An 8964-nucleotide genomic window follows, 5' to 3' on the forward strand; every position below is an offset into this window, starting at 1 on the left:
GACATGCTGTTTGATACAATCCGCCAGTCTTTTGGACGTACAGCCTACATACCTAGCATCACACCGGCACTGAAATTCATACACCACATTACTCGATTGTGTGGTGGGAAAACCGATTTTTTGGCTTGACGGCAGCATCCTGTTAATGGCGAATATCACTCATGTTGCTACTGCATAGTGGCAGCGTGAAACAGCTAGCTTCACCTGTTGCTCAAATCTTTGAGGTACCTTGCCCTTCCAGGGTAATCTGAGGTAGACTTTTGAGGGCCCAAAGTGACGGCCTTAGGCCCGTTCATGAGTTTGTGTGATATACAGCATGAAATGATCTGATCGGGATAGCCATTATCCTGCAGGATGCCTTTGATGCCCCTATTTCAGCATTGAGCTTGTATGATGAGCAAAGGGCTTGGGCCCTATTTACAATGTTGCCGATAAGACTAATCTTATAGCATGTGGAACTGTAAGAATCCCAATGCGTATATTGACCAGTGAAGGTAGGCTTGTGGTAGACTGTGGTAGAGAATCCCCCTGGCAGATTTCTCAACTAGTGCGTCAAGGAAGGGGAGTTCACTTGACTCCATTTCAAAGGTGAATTTGAGCTTAGGATGGAGCCTATTAAGACATGTAAGGAAATTATTACATGCAGCTGGGGATTTAAATATAGCAAACATATCATCCACATATCGGAAAAATGTGAGAGGTGGGAGGTTGGGTGTCATTCCATCAAAGACACATTTATACAGTGCCTGTAACATAATGAAACATCCCAAGGTGCTTCACAGGTACATTATGGAGCAAAATTTGACAGAGCCACATAAGGTGGTATTAAGTCAGACGGCCAAACGTTTGATCAAAGAGATAGGTTTTAGGGAGTGTCTTAAAGGAGGAAAGTAAGATTGAGGAGTGGAGAGGTGTAGGGAAGGAATTACAGAGCTTAGGGCCTAGGCAACTGAAAGCACCACCACCAAAGGTGGAATGATTAAAATCAGGGATGTACAATTAGGATTGGAGGAAGCCAGACATCCTGGGTGGCTGTGGGGCTAGAGGTGATACAGAGATAGGGAGGTGTGAAGCCCTGGGGGGGATTTGAAAAAAAGAACGAGCATTTTAATATTGAGATGTTGCTTAACCAGGAGTCAACGTAGATCAGTGAGCACAGGCATGACAGATGGATGGGACTTAGTGGGAGTAGGAATATGAGCAGCAGAGATTTGGATAACCTCAGGTTTACAGAGGGCAGGATGTGGGAAACCGGCCATGAGTGTGTTGGAATAGTCAAGTCTACAGGCAACAAAGGCACGGGTGAGAGTTTCAGTAGCAGATGAGCTGAGGCAGGGGTGGAGAAGGGAGATGTTATTGAGGGGGAAATAGGCGGTCCTAGCGATTGCACACACAGAAGCTCATCTCGAGGTCCAACATTGCACCAGACTCTGAAAAGTCTGGTTCAGCCCCAGGCAGTTGCCAGGGAGAGTGCTGGAATCAGAAGCTAGGGAATGGAGTGTATGGCGGGGACCGAAGGCACTGTCTTTGTTCTCCCTTATATGTACTTGGTGGAAATTTATGCTCATCCAATACTGGATGTTGGATAAGCAGTCTGATAACTTAACATCAGTGGAGGAGTGGAGAGAGGTGGTGGTGAGGTAGAGCTGGGTGTCGTCAGTGTACAAGTGAAAACTAACACTGTGCCTTTGGGGGATTTGGCTGAGGGGCAGCATGGAGATGAGAAACAGGAGTGGCCCAAGGGTAGATCCCTGGGAGACACCAAAGGTAACAGTGCGGGCGCAGACAGGGAAGCCATTGCAGATGATACTCTGGTTACGGGTTACGGTCGGATAGATAATGGAAGCACGTGAGAGCTGTCCCACCCAGCTGGACAGCAATATGGAGGCATTGGAGGAGGATAATGTGGTCAACCATGCCAAAGGCCACAGACCAGACGAGAAGGACAAGGAGGGAACATTTACCTTTGTCACAGTCATATAGATATCATCTGTGACTTTGATAAGAGCCGTTTCCTCATTCTGGACAATTCTTGGTTGCTCTATCTACGTTTTACGTGAGTCCCTTTTTCAATATACTTGTTTTCTTTCAATTATTCACTCCTCCATTTCCCAGTACAAACATTTATCTGTTCACTGACTAGGAGCAGGTACAAATTCAATCCCTTGGGGTGTGTTTTATAGGACTCCACTATCTCATGAATAATGGTACCAAGTCACTTATTTTGTCAAAGTATCACTGTTTTATGGAGTTAAAAAATAATTTGCATCATAAAATAGCCCAGCCTCAGCAATCATAGCTGTGTATAATGAGGCTCCATTTTATCATCTTTCACAGGAAACGGCAGAAAGGTTGGTGACCGCTGGTATTTTGTTTCCACTTTTATCGCTGCCACTACCCTTGGACATCTTAAGACCATAAGACCATAAGACATAGGAGCAGAAATTAGGCCATTCGGCCCATCGAGTCTGCTCCGCCATTCAATCATGGCTGATAGATTTCTCAACCCCATTCTCCCGCCTTCTCCCCGTAACCTTTGATCCCCTTACCAATCAAGAACCTATCGATCTCGGTCTTAAATACACTCAATGACCTGGCCTCCACAGCCTTCTGTGCCAATGAATTCCATAGATTAACCACTCTCTGGCTAAAGAAGTTTCTCCTCATCTCTGTTCTAAAAGGTCTTCCCTTTACTCTGAGGCTGTGCCCTCAGGTCCTAGTCTCTCCTACTAATGGAAACATCTTCCCCACGTCCACTCTATCCAGGCCTTTCAGTATTCTGTAAGTTTCAATCAGATCCACCCTCATCCTTCTAAACTCCATTGAGTATAGACCCAGAGTCCTCAAACGTTCCTCATATGTTAAGCCTTTCATTCCTGGGATCATTCTCGTGACCCTCCTCTGGACCCTCTCCAGGGCCAGCACATCCTTCCTGAGATATGGGGCCCAAAATTGCTCACAATATTCTAAATGTGGTCTGACCAGAGCCTTATAAAGCCTCAGCAGCACATCCCTGCTTTTATATTCTAGTCCTCTCCAAATAAATGCAAACATTGCATTTGCCTTCCTAACTACCGACTCAACCTGCAAGTTAACCTTAAGAGAATCCTGGACTAGGACTCCCAAGTCTCTTTGCACTCCAGATTTCTGAATTCTCTCCCCATTTAGAAAATAGTCTATGCCTCTATTCTTCCTACCAAAGTGCATGACCTCACACTTCCCCACGTTGTATTCCATCTGCCACTTCTTTGCCCATTCTCCTAACCTGTGCAAATCCTTCTGCAGCCTCCCCGCCTCCTCAATATTACCTGTCCCTCCACCTATCTTTATATCATCTGCAAATTTAGCCAGGATGCCCTCAGTTCCTTCATCGAGATCATTAATGTATAAAGTGAAAAGTTGTGGTCCCAAAACTGACCCTTGCGGAACTCCACTAGTCACCGGCCGCCATCCTGAGAAGGACCCCCTTATCCCCTTATCTTGCGAGCATTGTGCTGGTGGTGTGTTACAGTTCACTCGGGGAGTCCAAGTTGCCGTGGCAACATTGACTTTTACCTGTATGTTGTAGTCTGGATTTATGGACCGTGATGGTAGAGGCTCCAATTTTCTTTCCATCACATGGGAGAGACCAGGGATCTCTCCCGCCCTTACTCCCTGCATTGAAAGCAGCTACGGGTTGACACCCAACCCCTTTGGCCGCATTATGAATATGCCTGCCTGCAAGCACTAAATGTCTTATCTAAAGTTGAGCTGTGGTCCTATGTTAGGGGCAGAAATGATGATGGCATTTCAGAATCATGGTTTGAGTTCTCATGACAGGGCGGAGTTTTCCGTGCCCAGTGGTGTCGGGCAAGATCGGTGGCGTGACCAGACAATATGGCGCGATTGGTTTTACGATGGGAAACCGGTATTTCCCACCATCGGACGTCGGGAACCTCATCGTAATACATCAGCATATCATCATCAAGCCAGCCTGTCAGAATCGTACCCCCCACCACCACCACCCCCCCCATCGCTGGACCATCCGTCCGCGTCAGCGGGAAAGCACGCCCATGTGTTTCACAACGGCACATAAAAGGCGTGCACAGGGCGGGCTGCACTTTGACGGGAGCTCGGAGGTGAGGACACAGTAACATTGTGCAGCGCTCGCCAGTGCCGCCTGCTGGACATCAAGCTTCAGGGGCATCAAGGGGTCGGGGTTAAGGGCAGCCCTGCTGTGGAGGCGACTAGTGGCGGGGGAGGAGGGCAGGGCAGCCCTGCCATTGAATATAGCGCATAAGCATTCGGGCTGGGGGGGTAGGGTGGGCGAGGGGAGTGGCCGCGCATTAGGGAAACCTGGATAAAGTGACCGTTCGACAGCAACTGAGAGAATTCAGGCGCAGCCACATTGATATGATTGGGGTCGGTCTCTGAGCTTATCTGCCCACTCAATGCAGAGGCATCAAAGCCACCAAGTGCTCCAGAGCTCCCCCGCCGATGGGGATGAGGGGGAGGAGGTCCTCAGAGGTGATGAAGACAGGGATGAGGCCTTTGCACTGGCTAGACAAGGCAGGCACACTCGGGAGGCCCTTATAGCTGCTAGATTTGTGGATGATGACAACAGGCAATGAGGTGACTCCATAGATCTTTGCATTGCATTTGTGAATATTTGACTCTAGTTTGACTTATGGCAGTGGGAATAACCTCTGTGAGAACGCTCCTGTCATGGAGACACAGTGGAGGCCCTAATAGTCACTCGATTGCAGGAGGATGATGATGACATGCAGTGGGGACACTCCATAGATCTTCACATAGCCTCTGAGAATGTCTGACTCCTGTCTGGCTGAGGGCAGCTCGCTTACACTCTGTGATCAGGGTCACATCATAGAGACACAGCCATGAAACTTTAGAAGCATCTGATCCATTGTCTGCCTTCAGCACCTGAGCCCTTCAGGAGCTGGTGCACAGCATCACTGGTCACAGATGCTGGTGAGATGGGGGCCAGTCCCACCTTAAAGGTGCTGAGAGCACACAGAGAGAATGAGGGAACTCTGTGGTACCTGCCCACTACATTCTGGCAGCAATGACCAGCATCATCGAGGTGCAGGTATCAGTAATATTTCCAGGGAGTGTGAGGCTGGACCATCACTTTGGTCTGAAGGCTGCACAGAGCACAGGGAAGAGGCCCTGGACTGAGACACCTGCCTTTATCTTGTGCAGAAAGGTTTCACATCTGAGTGACAAGAACACAGCTCATCAGAACAAGGAGCCACAGACAGGGAGACATTCTTGGGAGTTTATTGACAATAGTGAACAGTGTGTACAAGTGACTAACACCCATGCCCAGGCTGTGCAACTAATGCTCCTTAACTTTCCTAATCCTGCTGCTACGTCTTGGTGCTCCCCGGACATCCGCAGCGGAGGTGGAGGCAGCCTGCTGACTCCAACGCCCTGTCTGTGATGGCCTTGGCAGGCGTACTCTGGAGGGCCGAGACTTGGAGGCCCCGGCCTGCTTTCGGGGTCCTGCTGTGTGGCAGTGGCACCCTCCTCGGCCTGTGGGGCTGGAGCTGCGGAGGCCACAGGAAGAGGGGATTTGGATGGGCCGGACACTCTCGCCCCGATTAGCCTGGAGTGTGCACCTGCTGATCCTCCTCCCTATGGGTGCCCGGGGGCCCCTGGTTGACTCCTTGAGGAGAAGGGGTAGCTGGAATGAGATCGAGCTGCCCCGCACCCCTCTCATGTACACACTGCTGAAGGCCAACTATGACATCAGCGATGGAGTTCAGCAGTGCAGGAGCGAGGTCCTGGACCAAGGTCTCCATGGCGGTTGCCATCGTACCAGTGTTGACCTCGGTACGTTGGCAAGCCGGCGCTATCACTTCGGACTCCTCCATTGTGCCTTGCAACCTGAGGAGCGCAGTAGACATCCCTTTCTGATGTTCCCAAGGGACTTCAGGGAGGGTGGCTCCAGATCCCTCTTCAGAGGTTTCCTCAGAGCTTGATTAGAGGCCCTGGGTCATGGACTCTGTCTGTGTCAGACGTGTCAGACGTGCCTGTGAAAGCAAGGGGAGATAATTAGTGCCTGGCAGTGGCCTGTGAAACAGGACACATCACTCACAGCATGGTTGTCTGATGGATGTTGCACTGCTGGATCCTCACTTGGTAGAGCAGCGCCGACCTCACCGTCAGCACAGGACCGGTCCAGATCCTCACCGGCCAGCTGGATGGCTCTGTTTTCAAAGTCCGTGAGGACCTTGACTTTGGGCATTCCGCCACCGTTCTGTGATCCCTCCCTCTTGCTGTGTGCCAGCTTGTCCTGCATGGATAGAGATGGAGAAAGTGTAAACAGGACACCTGCCAGGCCAGAAGCCTGGCTTGTGTGGGTGGTGAGTGATCCCGTAGACAGGATGAGGATAATGTCGGTGAGTGTGAGAGAGTGAATGGTGATGTCCCTTGAACCGGCAGTGAGTGAGGGCCCTCTGGATGTGTGATGGGTTTGTGAGTGTGTGAGTTGAGAGTGATGAGAAGAGTGACTTACCCTGGTGGAATGGAGGAGATCATTCATCCTCTTGCGGCACTGAGTAGCTGTCCTCTTTTGCAGGGCGTTGGCGCTGACCAGCACTGCCACCGCCTCCCCAAGCTGGGCTAGTGCTGTTGCTGCCCATCCTGCGGCCAGAGTGGGGGTAGAGGACATCCTGGTGGGCCTCCACAGCATCCAAAAGGTGCTCGAGGGACGTGTCGCTGAACCTGGGGGCTTCAGCCTTCTTCAGTTTCAGGGCCATGTCTTCTGTGCCGCAGTGATGGTCTGGAAGCACTGAGATGTGTGCTTGTGGCTGGAATTTAAACGCCCGGCGTGATGAAGCAACGAGGTGATGGTGGGCGGGCAAATGGGAGCCTTGCCATGGAAACCGCATGTTTCCTGGGAGTGCATAAATAATGTGGCGGGTTCGGGACAATACGGCATAAAAGCCCACCATCGTGTCAGGCAGGTAAACTCGCCGGCTACCGCACTTAGTGCCAATCTGGGCCGATTCTGCTCCTGGTCATCCATGAGTCCTCTATAATGTTATTAATCTTATTTACTTCACAATCACCTTAATATCCTTCCATTATACAAACATTCAAACACATGAACAAGAGTAGGCTATTCGACACCTCAAGCCTGCTCCGCCATTCAATAAGATCATGGCTGATCTGATAGTAACCACAAATCTGCATCCCGCCCACCCTGATAACCATCACCACCTTACTTGCCAAGAATCTATCCACCTCTGCCTTAAAAATATTCAAAGACTCTGCTTCCACCACCTTTTCAGGAAGAGAGTTCCAAAGACTCACGACCCACTGAGAGAAACAATTTCACCTCATCTCTGTCTTAAATAAGTGATCCCTTATTTTTAAACAGTGACCCCTTTTTCTAGATTGTCCCACAAGGAGTAACATCCTCCCCACATCCACCCTGTCAAGACCCCTCAGGATCTCATATGTTTCAATTAAGTCGCCTCTTACTCTTCTAAACTCCAGTGGACACAAGCCTAGTCTGTCCAACCTTTCCTCATAAGACAACCCGCCCATTCCAGGTATGAGCCTGGTAAACCTTCTCTGAACTGCTTCCAACGCCTTTACATCCTTCCTTAAATAAGGAAACCAATGCTGTACACAGTACTCCAGATGTGGTCTCACCAGTGCTCTGTGCCAAACAATCTCCTCAATAAACCCATTTATAACGCAGTGGTCTCAATAATAATTCTCACAATCTTCTCCACAATCCCACCTACATCCCTATGATATCCTACTTAAATCCCCATGATCTCTTTGACAATCCCATTTATTACAATGAACTCCTCAGTAATTCTTTTCAAGCCTCCTTAGTCAGCATTATCTCGCTGGCAGATTATTCTGCTTACCTTCCAGATTGCCTTTCCTCTCTTCCTATCCTTGTTTTCTTTTCCCTCCATGGCTTTCCCTCTCCCTATGTCTGCAATCTCATCCAGCTCCACAACCATGGAAATGGGATGGACACTTGAGTGAAATAAACTCGCAGTGGAGGAATGGGACTGATTGAATTGCTGTACAGAGAACGGATATGGACTTGATGGGCCAAAGGGCCTCCTTCTGTGCCGCGATGAACACAAGAACGCGGGAATCAGGAGCTGGAGTAGGCCATTTGGCCCCTCCAGCCTGCTCTGCCATTCGATAAGATTGTGATCTGATTGTGGCCTGAACTCCACTTACCTACCTGTTCCCCATAACCTTTGTCTCCCTTGTTGGTCAAAATTCTGATTAACTCAGCCTTGAATAAAATCGACAACCCAGCCTCCACTGCTGCTCTGGGGAAGAGGATTCTAAAGACCCTCTGAGCGAAGTTTCTCTTTGTCTCTGATTTAAATGGGAGACCCCTTATTTCTAAACTACGCCTCCTAGTTTGAGTCTTTCCCACAAGGAGAATCATCTTTTCACCTTCAAGCGCTCACCTTGTCAAGTCCCCTCAGGATCTTATATCTCTCAATGAGATCACCTCTCTTTCTTCTAAACTCCAATGAGTGTAGGCCCAACCTGCTCAACCTTTCCTCATAAGATAACCCACTTCATTCCAGGAATCGGTCGAGTGAACCTTCTCTTAAATGCTTCTAATGCAATTATATCCTTCCTTAAGTAAGGAGACGTCAACTGTGTCCAAGGCCCAATACAGTTGTAGCAACACTTCCCTACTTTTTGACACAATTCCCTTTGCAAAAAATATCAACATGGCTTTCTAATCACCACACTAACCTTTTAGTCTTCCTGGCTCTGTGAAAATCCAGGCCTATGACTTTATAGCGCTATGACCCTCCAGCATAGCTGCACTCCTGTTACCTCTTGAACATCCCCAATTTTAATCACTCCACCATTGTTGTTACATGGTCAGTTGCCTAAGCCCTAAGCTCTGGAATACCCTTCCCACACCTTTCTGCCTCTCTACCTCGTTTCCCTTCTTTAAGACAC

Source organism: Cetorhinus maximus, chromosome 3 (genome assembly GCF_964194155.1).
Source record: "Cetorhinus maximus chromosome 3, sCetMax3.hap1.1, whole genome shotgun sequence".
NCBI lineage: Eukaryota > Metazoa > Chordata > Chondrichthyes > Lamniformes > Cetorhinidae > Cetorhinus > Cetorhinus maximus.